Here is a 19,473-nt window from a genome sequence, read left to right as displayed (position 1 = left end):
GCCTTCATCATTAGGTGGAAGACAGTTGGTTGAGTTTTGTGCCTTAGCATGGTTATCTGGGTGATTTACACATAGTGACCTAGTGCAAATAGTACAAAGATCAGGAGTCATTTAGAGAGTGGGGCTTATAGTTAAGAATATAGGTTCTGGATTTGGACCATCTGTGTTTAATTTCTGACTCCAGCACTTTCCAGCTTGATGACCTTAGGCAAGTTATCTAATATGGACTTAATTTTCTCATTTTCAAAATAGGTACAATCATAATCATTTTATTTTACAGTAGTTATGAGGATTGAGTAATTCACATAAAGTATATAGCCCAGAGCCTAGCAGATATTGTTAATAAATGTTACCTATTTTTTGTTTTTTAATTTAGGAGGGTATTATAGATGTCTTTGAATATTTGAAAGTCTGCCCCATGAAATAGGGATTAAACTTATCTCCATGAGAACCTCTAATATCAGAATCAGGAGTAACGTGTGTAAGTAACAGGCAAACAGATTTGGGATTAATATGAGAAAATCTTTTAATAATTATAGAGTTTCTTGACTTAGAATAGGTTAGCTCATGAGATAGTGATTTACATACCAAGGGAAGTTTTCAGGAAAACATCAGGGGGATGTTTTAAAGTATTAATGTCTCAAAATGAGAAAATTAGATAAAAGCTTTAGGATATCTTCCAACCATAATAGTGTATTACTTTATCCTAAAAAATTTGTGAAAATCAAAGTTCTAGGTAAGAGAAAATGTGTTTGATTTCCTTTTCCACATCTCTGTCTGTTCCTCTTGACAATTTCTCTTCCTAACTACCTTCCAACAATCCAGCTTACATGTCATCTTTTTTTGTTTAATGATATGTGTAATTTTTTTTCCAGAGACAGAGTCTCACCATGTTCCCCAGGCTGGGTGCAAACTCCTGGGCTAGGTGATACTCTTGCCTCAGTCTCCTGAGTAGTTGGTACTACAAGTGCACACCACCATGCCCAGCATATTTAACAATATTTATTGAGCATATACAAATATTGCGCTGGATACTGTGATTAGTACAGTGAACAAGACACAGCAGTCTCCTGCCTTAATGGAGCTTTAAGAAATTTTAGCAGAGGGAAATAGAAAATAAAAACACAGTGAAATAGTTTTCAGGTAGTTTTAAGTACTGTGATGCATGAAAAAATAAAACAGAGTAATAGTACAAAGGGATACTAGGGCTTTGGATGGTGGAGGTGGAAGTGGTGCTTTAGGTATGGTAGAAATGGAAAGCCTCTCTGAAGAGGTGACATTTTAACCAACATATAAATGTTGAGAAGGAGCTGGTCATGCTGAGGGAAGCACATTCTAGGCAGAAGAAGTAGCAAAGGCCCTGTGGTGGGAAAGATCTTGGCGTGCTTGTTAGAAAGGAAACTGGGTGGCTAGAGAGTGGTAGGAGTGGTAAGAACAGTGTGGATCACATCAGGCCTTATACACCTTGTTAACATTTACATTTCATTCCAATTGCATTCTTATGGCAAGTCATGAGACAATTTTATTGTATAATTTATGTTTAAAAAAGATTATTCTTGCTTGTTTATGGGCTATTGATGGAATAGCTAGAGTGGAAGCAGGAAGATAGGAGGCTGTTGCAGTTATCCAAGTGAGACATAATAGTGACTTGGACTATCTCAGATGACTTTCTCCCCATTCATCCCTGGATAGAATGTCCTTTAAAAAATATTTTATAGGCCAGGCGTCGTGGCTCATCCCTGTAATCCTAGGTCTTTGGGAAGCCGAGATTGGAGGATTGCATGAGGCCAGGAGTTTGAGACCAGTTTGGGTAACATAGCAAGACTCTGTCTCTACAAAAAATTTAAAAATTAGCCAGGCATGGTAGTGTGTGCCTGTGTTCCTAGCTACTCAGGGAGCTGAGGTGGGAGGCTCACTTGAGCCCAGGAATTCAAGGCTGCAGTGAGCTGTGATTGTGGCACTGTACTCCAGCCTGGGTGACAGAGTGAGACCTTGTCTTGAAAAAAATATATATATGTATAAATATATATGTATATATGTATGTGTGTGTATATATATTTTATAGTGTTTACCAGATACTACTGTTAAATTATCTTTATATTATATTTTAGTTAGGTATATAATTGGCTTCCTCATTAGATTCTGAGTTTCTTAAGTACAAGGACAATGTCTTATCCCTTTTCTTATTATTTTAGGTAGCATTATAGCACTTTTATTAACTTTGCACTTAATACATTGCTATTAAGTGAATGAATGAAACTTCTATCTGAACACAGGGCTTTCTATAGCTATTACAAATGGCACAGTTAAATTACGTAACTACAATAAGGTAAGCTAGATTTGAGATGGAATTAAAAAAATACCTTCTCATACTTTACACAGATAATCAATGTAGTTTGTATATAGTTTAGGAAAACCTACTAAGAAGGGAATATCCCTGCCACAACTTCATTAACCACATACTCCTTATTATCTGCATTTCCACGAAATTTCTTGTAATTTGCATAATCCTCAAGAATGGAGTCCACATTCTTCTTGGCAGAAAGTTAAAAGAGCTGTTTTTGCCTGGTAATTAAGTCCCAGTCATCAACAAGCCATGGTTTTAGCTCTTCAGGAATCTTTACTTTAACTTCAACTCCGTTCATGAATGTTTCCTCATTTTCAACAGTAGGATCTACCCGGGCCCTTTACTTCTGAGGAGGCTGAGGAGTCTCACTGGTACTGCCGCCATCTCCATTTCCAGGGGTTTTCTGTTTGTTCTTTTTTGTTTTCACTTCAACATTTTTCTGTTGGAGACCAGATGTCTTCTTTCCTGGGGCAGCCCCTCTCATCTTCTCCTCTGCATACTGCTCTTGATTGGCTTTTTGCAGTTCTCACTGTTTCTGCAAAGTGGTATCCTCGTATTTGAGTACTCTGCTCTCCGGAACCCACTCATCCCAATTTTTATTCCAACAACTGTAATGTATAAAATATTTCACTTGTTTGTCCTTTATAGCAACCTTTACACACTTTGTTTCTTGAAGAAGAGGCTCGTGAAAACACAGCACTCACTCAACCTCCTGGAATTTAGGCTTCGGGTCCTGCTTTGGCGCCGTTTGTAAATGATTTGCTGCCTCCTCCTTCTCCTACCACCCCCAACTAAAACTTACTAACTTCAATTTTCAGCTAACAATCTACTGTAGTTGCTGTTATTTGAACTACTTAAAGTGAATATGAGGGTAAAAATTAGTTAATTTCTGCTTCTTACTGCCATAGGAAAAATACTGAACTTCTATATAGCACTTATACTTAGGGAGAGGCATCTTGATCCTGATTTCAACTGGGATGGAAAACTGATTTTATTAATATTCTAAGAAAAGCTTTTATTTGTATTTTTATTAAAAATGAAGTTATGTTCAAATGAAAGAGAGTATGTATGAGTCTTGAAAATTGTTACTTTAGGTAAGGCAGGACTACTAATTTTTAAATTATTTTTATAAAGAAACAACTCTTGCTCACCAAAGGGCTTGTAGAAATGGTGGGCTGGTCGCCCTCATGGCAGGTATAAAGGATATGGATGTATAATGTAACCTAATGTATAATACAGTGTAACCTAATATTATCACATATTAGGTTAATATAATTCTTCATCAGGTAGAACTGAAGTTCTCAGAGTTCGACTTGAGGATGAAAAGGTGCTTTAGAACCTTTTAGGCCTTAAGTCTGTGTTTCTGTTTTCGGGACTGTCTCCTAAAGAGAGGTAACCTTTTTTCCCGTTAGATAGTGAATTAGCACCTATTTCTCTATTTCTTAAGAGAAGACATAATCTTTGGGGTCGTTCCTTTATAATCTTGATTAAGTATTTTTTCTTTCTTGTCAATATTGTTGTTCATTTTATTTTTTGCTTATTTTAAAAAAAATTCAGATAATTTATATATAATAAAATGCATGGGCCTAAATGTTGAGTTCAAGTTTTGATGATTATATACACTTATGTAATCATGAACCAAAACAAGATACAGAATCTTTCCTTGAGCTTCTTTCCAGTCAGTTCCATCCAGCTCCTCAGAGATAGCAACTTACTGATTTCTATTACCATAGATTTCTTTTACCTGTTTTTTAACCTCTTCAAATGGAATTATACAGTATGCATTCTTTTGTGTTGAGCATCTTTCACTCCATATACTGTCCTGTAATTCATTCATATTGTTTTGTATATCAGTCATATGAATATATTCAATGAATGTGTTCTCTGAATGAATCTATTTTATGAGTAGATCACAATTTATTTATTATTCTGTCACAATTTGTTTATACATTATTATGTTGATGAATATTTAGGTTTCCAGTTTTTGGCTTATGAATTAGGCTGCTCTGAGCATTCTTGTGCAAGTCTTTTTTGTGGAGACATGTTTTCATTTCTGTTGGGTAAATACCTAAGAGTGAGATTGTTAAGTCAGAGTAGATATGTATTTAACATTAAAAGAAACTGACATATACTTTTTCAAAGTGGTTGTACCATTTACAATCCTACCAGCAATATATGAAAGTTCCAGTTGCTCTACATCCTCACCAACATTTGATGTTGCCATTCTTTTATTTAGCCATATAGTACCCGTGATATTGAATGCCTTTTTATGTTCTTATTGACCATTTATGTATCTTTTGTGAAGTGTTCAAGTCTTTTGCTAATTTTAAAATTGGATTGTTGATTTTCAAAAAATTACTGGTTTGTAGTTGTTTCAGACAGTCATGCGTTGCTTACTCCACGCCTAGGCTATATGTTGTAGCCTATTGCTTCTAAGATACAAACCTGTATAGCATGTTACTGTACTGAATGCTGTAGGCAGTTGTAACACAATGCTAAGTATTTGTATATCTAAACGTATTTGAACGTAGAAAAAGTACGGTAAAAATATGTACACCTGTATAGGGCACTTACCATGAATGGAGCTTGCAGGACTGGAAATTGCTTTTGGTGAGTCAGTGAGTGAGAGGTGAGTGAATGGAAGGTCTAGGACATTACTGTACACTATTATGGACTTTATAAACACTGAACACTTAGGCTTTTGAGTTTTACAATTACTTTATAAAAAAGTAATTACATCACAATGTCATGACAGCTACCACTGAAAGTTTGTTATGTGGCATGTCACTATATTATGGATGTAAGTCCTTTGCCATATGTATGTGTTATGAATATTTTCTCTCAATCTGTTGCTTACCTCTTCGTTTTCCAAATGTCTTCTGATAAGCAGACATTTTAATTTTGTTGAAGTCTAATGCACTAATTTTTTTCCTTTACATTTAGTGCTTTTTTTAATACCTTGAGAAATTTTTGCTTAAGCATCTCTAAGATACTCTGTTTTCTTCTAGAAGTTTTATGGTATATGATCTAACTTGAAGTAATTTTTTGGGTATGGAGTAAGGCAGGGGTCAAAGTTTGCTTTTTCCGTGTAGATAACCAGTTGTTCCAGCACCGTTTTGTTAAAAAGACTTGTCTAAAATAAATTGATAGTATAGTTGTTGGTTTACATATAGGATGCTAGCCTTAGTTTTTAGCTTTTTCTGATTGAAATTCTAAAAAAAGTGAAAACCAGGTATAGAACCTATAATGAGTAAGATGGCACTTGCCTTGTTGTATTTTAGAGTTTTCTGGTGGTGTCATTTTCAGAATACATTTTGAGTTCCTCAGAATAAAGGAAATGAAGCTTATTTCTTTCATTCTCAAGCCAAACCACTCTCCGAGGATTGAGGAAGTAATCCAGGGTTTGATATGGGGCTCATGGCATAAGGTTAGGTAGACTGTTATCTTCAACTTTCCAGATTACTTAGTAAAAATAACTTGCATATATGTAATGATACCTTTCTATGTTTTAGATGTTGTTCAAAGCACTGAATTGTAAACATATTCTCACTTAACCTTTCCCTTGAATCTTACGTATTTACCTTTTATTTTTTTAAATTTAAAATAAAAAATTAACAGTAAAATAGGTATTTTTTGGTGTATGGTTCTATGAATTTTACCATGAGTATAGATTTTGTATATCCTCTACAGCATTCAGGATATAGAGTTGTCTCATTGCTTCCAAAAATTCCTTTGTGCTTTCTATCCCTTTGTAGTTGCATCTTCCTTCTCTCACTAATCCCTGGTGACTACTAGTCTCTTTTCCTTCACTGTAGTTTTATCTTTTTGATGTCATAAGTGAAGTCACACAGCATGTAACCTTTTGAGACTGGCTTCTTTTATTTAGCATAATGCCTTTGAGATTCATCCAAGTTGTTGCATGAACCAGTTTATTCTTTTTTATTGTTAAGTAGTAGTCTGTTGGTTGGATTTACCTGTTTATCCATTCATTCATCCTTTTTTTTTCAGGAGGGGAGGACAGAGTTTTGGTCTGTTGCCCAGGCTTCAGTGAGTGCAGTGACATGATCTCGGCTCACTGTAACCTTTGCCTCCCAGGTTCCAGTGATTCTCATGCCACAGCCTCTGGAGTAGCTGGGATTACAGGCATGCACCACCATGCCTGGCTGATTTTTGTATTTTTAGTAGAGACGGAGTTTTGCCCTCTTGGCTGGGCTACTTTTGAACTGGCCTCAAGTTGTCCACCTGTCTTAGCTTCCCAAAGTGCTGGGATTACAGGCATGAACCACTGCGCCTGGCCTATCCATTCATTGTTTGAAGAATATTTAGTTTTTTTTCCAGTTGTGTTGATTAGGAATAGAACTGCTGTAAACATTCATGTACAAGTTTTTGTGTGAACATTAGTTTTTATTCCTCTAGTGTAATACCTGAGAGTGGGATTGCTGGGTCATTTGTTAAGTGTGTGTTTAACTTTATAAGAAATTGCCACTGTTTTCCAGAGTGTTCATGCCATTTTGCAGTTTTACCAGCAATGTATGAAATGTGTATGTATGTAGTAGTTCCACATCCTGACCAGCACTTGGTATTGTTAGTATTTGTTATTTTAGTCATTCTAGGTGTGTAGTGGTATTGCATCATGATTTCAATTTGCATTTCTTTAATGGATAATGATTTTGAACATCTGTTTTATATGGGTTTATTTTCATTATATATCGTCTTTGGTTAAGTGGATATAAGTCTTTTGTTGGGTTTGTGATTTGTAAATATTTTCTTCCAGTTTGTATCTTGTTTCTTCATTCTATGAACAGTGTCTTTCAAAGAACTAAAGATTTTAATTTTAATGAAGTTCCCGTTTTTCAGTTTTTTATTTTAATAAGTTCTTTTGATGTAATATTTAAGAACTTTTAAACCACAGGACATGCATATTTTTTCTTATGTTTTCTTATAAATCTTATAAAAAAGTTTAATAGCTTTATGTTTTGCCTTAAGACCTGTGATCCATTTTGAGATGATTTTTGTATAAAGTGTTAAGTTTAGGTTTATTTTTTCCTACATACAGAATTTTGAATTCCAACATCATTTGTTGTAGACTCTTATTTGTTTATCGAATGGCTTTGGCACCTTTGTCAAGAATTAATTTGCTATATTTGTGTGGATTTATTTCTGGGTTATTGATTCTGTCACATTGATCAATGTGTCATTCCCTCTTCCAATATCACACTGTCTTGATTACTAGAAAATTGTGTAGTGTGAATCTTATCTTTTTTTTCAAAATTGTTTGGCCTTTGCATAAACATTTTAAAATCAGCTTGTTTATATCTATGAAAAATTTGGCTGGGATTTTCATTATAATCGCATTAAATTAGTAGAATCAATTTGGGTAGAACTGACATTTTTAGGCTCTTGAGCCTCTATGCTTGGGCCCACTCCCACTCTGTGGAGTGTACTTTCATTTTCAATAAATCTCCACTTTTGTTGCTTCATTCTTTTCTTACTTTGTTTGTGCGTTTTGTCCAATTCTTTGTTCAAGACACCAAGAACCTAGACACCCTCCACTGGTAACATATTTTGGCAAGTCAGTCAGGATGTAAAGTAAGTTTGGGATATTTTTTTTTCCTTTTCCTTTCTGCTCCATGCAGAGGAATCTCTCCTTCACTTGGGACCCTTGGTGGGCAGCACCTAAACACAGGCAACTGCAGATTTCTGGCTGGGGTCACTCTGAAGGACTCTTTTCTGTCTTTTCCGGTTGTGGTCCCTGATCCCTACATGTGGAGCAGCTCAGGGCCAGCTCACATGTGTTTCAGGCAACTTAAACCTTCTTTTCTTATACTAAAATTCTCCCTTACTCTACTCAACGGGCTAAGGACAAAAGAAACCCACCTAGCCTCCAGTTCCTAACATTACAGTTCATGGAATGGAGCAAAGTCCACTTTGCACTCTAGTGGAACAGGAAGCATGCTGTTCCACTAGAGTGGAACCAAATGCTCCTCCTTTGCTCCAAAGACTGGACCCCAAAGAGGGATGCCCCAGGGGATCCTTCAGACCTCAACCTCTCTGAAGGGAACACCCTTGGCAGAGGTCCTAAGGCCTAGTACTAAGCCCTCCTTAGAATTTTATCTCACAGTTGCAATACTGTTTGGCCCCAGTATTGTTTGGAATCAAGTGTGCTGTTGAATGGGAAAGTGAGATGGAGTTGCATGTATCCAGGCTTTGATGCTGCTGTTCCAAGCAGGGTTGGGCCTGGTTAGTATGTGATGTTCTCCTTTGGTGCTGTTTGGCCCCAGTGTTCTTTGGAGTCTGGGGAGGTTTGACCTTTAAAAATTAAACTGCCATGGAAACTGCTTTACCTGAAATTTTGGTTCACTGCCTTCATTGGATTAACTATTGGGGCAAACAAAAGTAAAACTGGCAAGTTTGTATTGCTATCTCATGGCTAGAGTTCCAAGGTGAAACTATTGAATCTTCATTTATGTGTGTATATACATGTCTAGATATGTTTATTTGTATGTACACTTATTGTTACATGTTCTGTCTACCAAATTGACATATAGGTAGAAGAGTACTCATAAGTTAAATAAGTCTAAGTACTTTTCAAGTTAATATGACTGAAGTATAACTTTACTAAACAAACTGGTTTTAAAATTATTGGTAAAATAAAAATAGAAATGAGTTGGAAAAAAAAAAAGAATGGACATTTTTACTGTTGACTCTTCCAATCCACGGACATGATGTATCTCTTTATTTACTTAGGTCTCCTTTGATTTTATTCATCAGTGTTTTGTAATTTTTAGTATATAAACCCTGTTCACTTTTTGTTCAATTTACATGTAAGTACAGATCCTCCTCAACTTATGATGATGGGGTTATGTATCCAGATAAACCCATCGTAAGTTGAAAATATTGTAAGTCAAAAAACATATTTTTGGCTTATAATATTCTCACCAGTCAAAATCAGGCTTTCAATTTATGGTATTTTCACCAGTGAAAAGCACACTTTTGACTTAATATTTTCAAACCAGTGAAAAGCACATTTTTGACTTAATATTTTTATCCGTTGAAAACACACTTTGAAATTGTGATATTTTCAATTTACAGTGTATTTATCTGGACAAAACCTCATCGTAAGTCAAGGAGCATACTGACTGTATATTGCTTTTGTACCACTGTGATATGGTTTGGCTGTGTTCCCACCCAAATCTCATCTTGAATGTGGCTCCCACAATTCCCATGTGTCACAGGAGGGACCCAGTGGGAAGTAATTGAATCATGGGGGAGGGTCTTTCCTATACTGTTCTCGTGATAGTGAATAAGTCTCATGAGATGGGATGGTTTTATAAGGGGGAGTTTCCCTGAACAAGTCTCTCTTGCCTGCCACCATGTAAGACATGACTTTGCTACTCCTTTGCCTTCTGCCATGAGTGTGAGGACTTCCCCGCCATGTGGAACTGTGAGTCAATTAATTAAGCCTCTTTCCTTTATAAATTACCCAGTCTCAGGTATGTCTTTATTAGCAGCATGAGAACAGACTAATACACATTGTAAAGCTGAAAAATTGTAAGTTTTACCGTCATAGGTTGAGGACTGTCTGTACTTTATTTCTTAGAGCTGTTGTAAATGGTATTTAAAAAGAATTGGTTTCCTGTTGCTCTTTGCTAGTAGTATATAGAAATATGATTGAGTTTTGTGTGTTGGCTTTGTATTCTGTGATGCTGCTGAATTCACTTATTAGTTCTAGGAGCATTTTTCGTAGATTTCTTGAGATTTTTCTATGTACAGTTGACCCTTGAATAATGTGGCAAGGTGGAAGTTAGGGGTGCTGATGCCTGAAGCAGTTGAAAATCTACATATAACTTTTGACTCCCCCAAACCTAACTACTGATAGCCTGCTGTTGACTGGAAGTCTCACCAACAACATAAACAGTTAATTAGCATGTATTTTTATGTTACATATATTATATACTATATTTTTACAATAAAGTAAGCTAGAGAAAAGAAAATGTTATTAAGAGAATCACAAGGAAGAGAAAATATGTTTACTGTTTAATACATGGAAGTGTATTATCATAAAGGTCTTCATCCTCACTGTCTTCACATTGAGTAGGCTGGGGAGGTGGAGGAAGAGGAACAGTTAGTCTTTCTGTCTCAGGGGTGGCAGAGGCAGAGGAAAATACACATATAGGTGGACCTGTGCAATTCAAACCTGTGTTCAAGGGTCAACTGTAAATGATAACGTTGTCTGTCAATAGGACAGTTTGATTTCTTTCTTTCTAATCTGTATACCTTTTATTTGTTATTTTCCTGCTTTATTGCACTGGCTAGGACTTCCAGTACCATGATGAATAAGTGAGATGTGATATTATATTTTTTCCTTGGTTCCAATCTAGTAGGAAACTGTTAAATATGATGTTGACTGTAGCTTTTGTGTAGATGCCCTTTATTATGTTGGGGAAGTTCCTTTCAGTTCTTAGTTTGCTGAGAGTTTTTATCATTAATGAATGTTGAATGCTGTCAAATGCCTTTTTTTGCATCAATATGATCATGTTTGTTTTTAGACTGTTAATATGATGGATTACATTGATTGATTTAAAAAATATTGAACAGCTTTGCATTCCTAGTATAAATCCCACTTCATTTTGGCATATTCTAATACATTGCTGGATTTGATTTGTTGATATTTTATTAAGGATTTTTGTCATTGTTATGTTCATAATGGACATAGGCCTGTAGTTTTTAATACTGTTTTTTGTATTGAGGTAATAATGGTGACTGTCAAAATGAATTGGGAAGTGTTCCCTCCTCTATTTTCAGAAAAGAGTGTGTAGACCTGGTTTTATATCTTTTTTTTATATATTTTTCTTTTATTGATACGTATTATTGATTTTTTTTTTTTTTTTTTTTTTGAGATGGAGTTTGGCTCTTGTTGTCCAGGCTGGAGTGCAATGGTGTGATCTCAGCTCACCACAACCTCTGCCTCCCAGGTTCAAGTGATTCTCCTGCCTCAGCCTCCCAAGTAGCTGGGATTACAGGCATGCACCACCACACCTGGCTAATTTTTTTCTATTTTTGGTTGAAACAGGGTTTCTCCATGTTGATCAGCCTGGTCTTGAACTCCCGACCTCAGGTGATCCGCCCACCTCAGCCTCCCAGAGTACTGGGATTACAGGCGTGAGCCACCGTGCCTGGCCTGATTTTTTCTTTTAATGTTGGGTTGAATTTGCTAGTGAAACCATCTGGGTCTAATTTTTTTTTCTTTTTCTTTTTTTTTTTGGAAACTATGTGTTCAACTTATTTAATAGTTATAGAATTATTCAGAACATCTATCTCATCATTGGTCAGCTTTGGTAGTTTGAATTTTTCAAGTAATTGATTCATTTCATCTAAGTGACTGAATTTATGTGTAAAGTGTTATTTGTAGTGTTGTTTTATTATCCTTTTAATATCTGTGGAGTCTATAGTGATATTCCTCTTTTATTCTTGTTACTGGTAATTTATGTATATCTTTTTTTCTCTATCAGTTTTGTTTGAAGTTTGTCAATTTTTAAATATTTTCAAAGAATGAGATTTGATTTCATTAATTTTCTCCATTGTTTTTCTGTTTTCCCTCTTATTGATGTCTGAGCTGATCATTATTTCTTTTTCTTCTGCTTGCTTTAGGTTTATTTTGTTCTTCTTTTCCTAATTTGTTAAGATGAAAACTTAGATGATTTATTTTAGATTTTTCTTCTTTTCTAATATAAGCATTAGATTCTTTGAGTTTCCCTCTAAGCACTATGCTGTGTGCCATAAATTCTGATACACATTGCATTTTAGTTTTTATTTGGTTCAGACTATCTTCTGATTTCTCATTAAACTTCCCTTTGAATGCTGGCTTATTTAGAAATTATTTAATTTCTAAGTGTTTGAAGTATTTCTGCCATCTTTTTGTTACCTATTTCTGGTTCAATTTCACTATGATCAGAGAACATACTTTGTATGATTTCAATTCTCTGCATATATTTGGTGCCTAGATATGAGATTTTATTTGTGGTACTTATCCTGGATAGTTTTACTAGGCTGTAATTATGTCAGTCTTCAGTTTTGCTAGAAAATGCCACATTGTTTTTCAAAGTTTGAAAGTATTGGGGGAACCCGCCCCCAATATTTCAATGTAGGTTCTTTGTATTTTCTGTAAGTGCTGGCCAGCTGAGAAATAAGGAGAAAGAATACAAAGAGAGGAATTTTACAGCTGGGCCTCCGGGAGTGACATCACATATCAGTAGGACTGTGATGTCTACCTGAGGCTTAAAGCCAGCAAGTTTTATTAAGGATTTCAAAAGGTGAGGGGGTGCAAGAACAGGGAGTAGGTCACAAGATCACATGCTACAAAGGGCAAAAAGGAGAACAAAGATCACATGCTTCTGAGGAAGCAGGACAAGGGGCAAATTCAGAACTACTCATAAGGGCCTGTGTTCAGCTGTGCATATATTATCTTGATAAACATCTTAACAGAAAACAGCGTTCAAGAGTGGAGAACTGATCTGACCTCAAATTCACCAGGGTGGGATTTTTTCCCCACCCTAGTAAGCCTGAGGGTACTGCAGGAGACCAGGGTATATTTCAGTCCTTATCTCAACTGCATAAGACAGACACTCCCAGAGTGGCATTTGTAGACTTCCCACCAGGGATGCATTCCTTTCCTAGGGTCTTCATTATTAATATTCCTTGCTAGGAAAATAATTTAGTGATATCTTCCCTACTTGCACGTCCATTTATAGGCTCTCTGCAAGAAAAAAAAATATGGCGCTATTCTGCCCAACCCCGCAGGCAGTCAGACCTTATGGTTGTCTTCCCTTGTTCCCTAAAATCGCTGTTATTTTGTTCTTTTTCAAGGTACACTGATTTCATATTGTTCAAACACACATGTTTTACAGTCAATTTGTACAGTTAACACGGTAGTGGTCCCTGAGGTGATGTACATCCTCAGCTTATGAAGACGACAAGATTAAGTAAGACAGGTGTAAGAAATTTTAAAAGTATTAATTTTGGGAACTGATAAATGTCCATATTAAAATGAAATCTTCACATTTTATGTTCAGAGATTGCAGTAAAGACAGGTGTAAGAAATTATAAAAGTGTTAATTTTGGGAACTGATAAATGTCCATATTAAAATGAAATCTTCACAATTTATGTTCCTCTGCCACGGCTTCAGCCGGTCCCTCCATTCGGGGTCCCTGACTTCCCACAACATGGAAGTAGTTGTACCAATCTATAGCACCGCTCCCCCTGCCCCAGAATGTGATATGAATGTTCTATATCCTCCTCAAACCTACTATGTATTTGATTTATTCATTATTTCCTTATTTAACTTTAAATCTTTCTAGTCTTGGAAGACAATTAATCACTAACGGAACATTTTTCTCATCTTTTTTTTTTTTTTTTTTTAAAGACAGAGTCTTGCTCTGTTACCCGGGCTGGAGTGCAGTGGCACAATCTCGGCTCCCTGAAACCTCCACCTCCTGGATTCAAGTGCTTTTTCTGCCTCAGCTTCCCAAGTAGCTGGGATTAGAGACATGCACCACCATGCCCAGATAATTTTTGTATTTTTAGTAGAGACAGGGTTTCACCATGTTGGCTAGGCTGGTCTTGAACTCCTGACCTCAGGTGATCCATGCACCTTGGCCTCCCAAACTGCTGGGATTATAGGCGCGAGCCACTGCACCTGGCCTCATATTTTGTGAGTTAATTTTTATATCATCCTTGATAATTTATGGTATCACAGTAAGCATACCAAAGTTGAAAACTCAAGTAGGTTTTGGTTATCATTCCAAATGACTTGAAGTTCCTCATTGGTCATGGAGTTTTGGCTGTGAAACAGGACCTGGGGCTGCCTCTAGCCAGTGAGATTCTACCTGTGCCACAGGTGGACAGGTAAGCCCTTTTTTGGTTGCTGAAATAAGTCCATATCCTAGAGATGAGGTTAGACTTTCACCAATATCTACTTCTAATCTTCATGATTTAAATGATGAAGTTCTTTAGTTTTGTACAGGTAAAAGAAATTCTTTATCTAATTCTAAGTTTGTACCTAACTTCTTCAACCAATCTTTTCATTGCCTAATAGAATTCTGCCTGGGTTGTAGATTTTTTTTAAATTTAAATTTTTTTTTTTTACATTCTTCCTATCTGACAAAGACACAAGTCTTCCATTAGAATTCTACAAATCTCTTATACTTTTATCTGAGTCTATATTTTCAACCCTTATGTGCTAATGACGAATATTTAATTCCATCCTTAAAGGATAGTTGATTGTGGGCATCTACTGTATTTTGTAACCTTTGTAATACAAGTTATGTAATTTTTAGTGCTTAAACTATACTTTAAAAAAATAACAACAGGGAAAGTAGAACTTATTTAGGTCCCTGAATTAATTTCAGACTGTTGAAATATTGGTCAACTTTTAAGACACAGAAGGAAAGTGTTTTATTTGGGGATAAGTTATTTTAACCTGAGACATTTTAAATGGCAGGAAAGCATCTGGCTTCCTTTTTTGATGAGTGACTCAGCCCAAAATCTCCTTAAGCTGATAAGCAACTTCAGCAAAGTCTCAGGATACAAAATTAATGTGCAAAAATCACAAGCATTCTTATACACCAGTAACAGACAAACAGAGAGCCAAATCATGAATGAACTTCCATTCACAATTGCTTCAAAGAGAATAAAATACCTAGGAATCCAACTTACGAGGGATGTAAAGGACCTCTTCAAGGAGAACTACAAACCACTGCTCAGTGAAATCAAAGAGGACACAAACAAATGGAAGAACATACCATGCTCATGGATAGGAAGAATCAATATCGTGAAAATGGCCATACTGCCCAAGGTTATTTATAGATTCAATGCCATCCCCATCAAGCTACCAATGAGTTTCTTCACAGAATTGGAAAAAACTGCTTTAAAGTTCATATGGAACCAAAAAAGAGCCCGCATCTCCAAGACAATCCTAAGTCAAAAGAACAAAGCTGGAGGCATCACGCTACCTGACTTCAAACTATACTACAAGGCTACAGTAACCAAAACAGCACGGTACTGGTACCAAAACAGAGATATAGACCAATGGAACAGAACAGAGTCCTCAGAAATAATACCACGCATCTACAGCCATCTGATCTTTGACAAACCTGAGAGAAACAAGAAATGGGGAAAGGATTCCCTATTTAATAAATGGTGCTGGGAAAATTGGCTAGCCATAAGTAGAAAGCTGAAACTAGATCCTTTCCTTACTCCTTATACGAAAATTAATTCAAGATGGATTAGAGACTTAAATGTTAGACCTAATACCATAAAAACCCTAGAGGAAAACCTAGGTAGTACCATTCAGGACATAGGCATGGGCAAAGACTTCATGTCTAAAACACCAAAAGCAACGGCAGCAAAAGCCAAAATTGACAAATGGGATCTCATTAAACTAAAGAGCTTCTGCACAGCAAAAGAAACTACCATCAGAGTGAACAGGCAACCTACAGAATGGGAGAAAATTTTTGCAATCTACTCATCTGACAAAGGGCTAATATCCAGAACCTACAAAGAACTCAAACAAATTTACAAGAAAAAAACAAACAACCCCATCAAAAAGTGGGCAAAGGATATGAACAGACATTTCTCAAAAGAAGACATTCATACAGCCAACAGGCACATGAAAAAATGCTCATCATCACTGGCCATCAGAGAGTGATTAAAATTTAAAGAAGAAGGTAAAGACTGAATTGGCTTTATACTTACTTTAAATTTTAAAATACCTTACCATCTACTTAACTTAAATATAAGCCACTTTTATTATTCAGTTAACAAACTGAATATCATTTCTTTTTTTGTTTTTTTAAAGACAGAGTCTTGCTCTGTCGCCCAGGCTGGAGTGCAGTGGCGTGATCTTAGCTTACTGCAGGCTCCGCTTCCTGGGTTCACGCCATTCTCCTTCCTCAGCCTCCTGAGTAGCTGGCACTACAGGTGCCCGCCACCATGCCTGGCTAATTTTTTGTATTTTTAGTAGAGGTGGTGTTTCACCATTTAGCCAGGATGGTCTGGATCTCCTGACCTCATGATCCCCCCACCTTGGCCTCCCAAAGTACTGGGATTACAGACATGAGCCACTGCGCCCAGCCATTCTTTTATTAAAATAATTTCTATAGTAAAAATGCAAGTGTATTATGTTAGTTATATTTATTCCTTTTGGTAATACAGTTTTATTAAATTTGAGTAAAATGCCTTCTAACTATCCCTGTGTTACTCGGAGATATTAGAATGCATTACCCAAACAATTTGAACAAAAATTAAGATAATAGACATTTAGAATGCTGCTTGCTACAAGTTCTGATTTGTGAAGAATATTAATTTATCAGGTAGGGAAGATATATAAAGGCAGAAAAATTATTAAATTGTGACTTCCTAAATGTCTACTTAAAAACAAATTTATAGTAAATTTATAATGTTATATTGAATTGATTTGAATTATTTGAATCTTACAATACAGTGTAGAAGCTTTTTTCTAAAGTATGTATTATTAAAAGCTGAGAAATATTTAAGTGGTTGAAAGCCAGTGGGAAACATGAAGCAAACTGCTAATGCTACTGGGGAGACAATAGAACTATGTTTATTTAATATTAAGCATTAAAGTTTTGAAGACTTTACTGGAAATTTGATTGGTTTTTCTGTCACCCGAGGGTATTTTAAGCCCATTTTATGCATTATACCTGGGCTGTACCAAGAGCAGATGGAAAGTTCCCAGGGGAACTCTCCAACTGACCCATAATTCAAGATAAGATCATAGTTTATGCAGCTACAAAAATAGTCTTGGAGTTTACCACTGTTTTTGTTTTATTTGCCTATCAGATCTTTTGTCACCTTTTCTCTCACAGATCATATGGATGACATACAGTTCTGTTTATTTGTCAATATCTAATTGATTAGCATATAATTATAAGATTATAATTCAAGAGGTGAAATGGATGCTAATTGGAACTCCTATTAGGAATTTGCTTATCAACATGTAATTTCTTTTTTTGAATAATCAAAATATATGCTTTTCATTGTATAGATTCAGAAAGGTTCTGAAAACATAGGAGATACTTTCTTTTAAAGCTGCACTCAGAATTTTATTTCTGTGATATGTGAAAGTATGTAGTTTCCCTTTTCATTTAATTTTATTGAAATTGAATTAAAATTTTTTCTTTCTTTCTTCCTCTTTCTCTCTCTCTCTCTCAGAGAACATGAGCATTTTCAGGAAATTAGAGATATGAATTTGAAATTTTTTTTGTATATCAAGCAGTCATCAGTCTTTGTTTAACTATGGAATCTGCAGAACATCAGAGTTGCATGTTTTCAAGCTTAGAGAAAAATGGACACACTGAATCCTAGCAACTGAAAGCAAATAGACATACGTCAGTATCTTTGTATAGTGCTGACACTTATGTCAGCACTTTGTCCTATTTGCTTGGGAACTCTTGTTTAGTAGTGTGTTTACAATGAGGCCTTTCAGTGGAGAGGGCTACATGACTGAATGTGTGTGTACTCTGTATTGTCTGAGTATATTCTATGTGTAAACTTTAAGATATGTGTATAGACATATTTGTTATTGACATTTAGTCTTGTGTTTATTTTATTTCTCGAAAGTATTTTATTTGTTCATTTTTGATAAGTAGCACTCGGCCATTCACTTTTTATTTCTAATTTTGGTGTCTTTGTGTAGGTCACTGTGTGTGATTCCAGATAAGTTATTACAGCTAAATCTGTGTGGCTTATCAGCCACATATTTGTTTGTTGTTGTTGTTGTTTGTTTTGAGACAGAGTTTTCCTCTGTCACCTAGGTTGCAGTGTGGTGGCATGATCTTGGCTCACTGCAACCTCTGCCTCCTGGGTTCAAGCGATTCTCCTGCCTTAGCTTCCCCAGTAGCTGAGATTACAGGTGCCCACCACCACGCCTGGCTAATTTTTGTATTTTTAGTAGAGACGAGGTTTCGCCATGCTGGCCAGGCTGGTCTCGAACTCCTGACCTCAGGTGATCCACCCTCCTCGGCCTCCCAAAGTGCTGGGATTACAGCCCTGAGCCACTGCATGCGTCCCACATATTTGTTTTAGAGAGAGAAGTTCGTGCAATTAAAGGTGGAATAATCTGGATTTGTCATAAGTCCTGTGATTTCATTGTGCTTTAGTTTTCTGAACAGTTACAATGAAAATTATCTAATAAGGGTTTAAAATATGTCACTGAGGGTTAAAATAAAGTTCAAAGTACTCCCAGGTATTATGGGAATTTGTCTATTACTTGGGAAGGGGGGCAGACGTTATCTAGGTGGAAAAAACCAGTGGGCAATTTAAAATGTTAGATTTGGAGCTTGGAAAGAGAGAATAAGGCTAGAGTTATACTCTAGAAGTTACTCAGTATATTTTATTGATGGCCTAAAATATGTCCTTTGAGATTGAGGCCCTGGAATTCATGCAGACCACAAGACTAGCATTTCCCTTGCTTGTGGAATTGATAGTCTAGTTACTAGATTCTAGAGGGAGGATTATTTGCTTAGATGGTCATAGGTGAAGCTTGGGAATGGATGAGACTGAAAAAAAAAGAGTGTAGATATGATTAAAACAATTAAGGACACAGCGACTTTGGGAAATACATTATGTAGGTTTTTAGGAGAAAGACAAGGAGAAAGACAAGGACATAGGAAGTACCTGTGTTTAGTGATTGGCATGATGAAGAGACAGTGAAGAAAAGAGGTTCAGAGTGTCAGGGATTTGGGGGATTTATCATTAAGCTAATTCAATTTAAGCTCCAGGTTTGTCACTTACATGAAATCCTTTCAAGTCTTTGAGAGGAAGATTTTCACATCGGCATATGTTTCTATAGGATTTCCAAAAGTAAGGCATTTTGAAATTGCTGTTTCATTTTGACTTACCCTCATGTCGTATGGCATTAGAGTGGCTGCAGGCATTTTTGAGATCCAGCTAAGGGGAAGTTGAATTGGATTTACATTCAGTTTGGGTGGTATGTATTTATGTGGTCATGTCACTTCTGAGTATAGACCACAAGACTAGCATTTCCCTTGCTTGTGGAATTGATAGTCTAGTTACTAGATTCTAGAGGGAGGATTATTTGCTTAGA

General features: G+C 36.1%; 1 protein-coding gene and 1 pseudogene across 4 annotated transcripts in view; one reads left to right on the top strand and one right to left on the bottom strand.

Moving 5' to 3' along the window:
- The window catches only part of PDE3B (phosphodiesterase 3B), a 207,950-nt gene that overhangs the window by 27,394 nt on the left and 161,083 nt on the right, over positions 1-19,473 (top strand). The window lies entirely within an intron of this gene.
- LOC106993348 (mortality factor 4-like protein 1 pseudogene) lies at positions 2,421-19,273 on the bottom strand (annotated as a pseudogene).

This window comes from Macaca mulatta, chromosome 14 (genome assembly GCF_049350105.2).
Source record: "Macaca mulatta isolate MMU2019108-1 chromosome 14, T2T-MMU8v2.0, whole genome shotgun sequence".
Classification (NCBI taxonomy): Eukaryota; Metazoa; Chordata; class Mammalia; order Primates; family Cercopithecidae; genus Macaca; species Macaca mulatta.
Note: the sequence above shows the minus strand (reverse complement) of the source record. Positions and strands in the feature narration are given on the sequence as shown.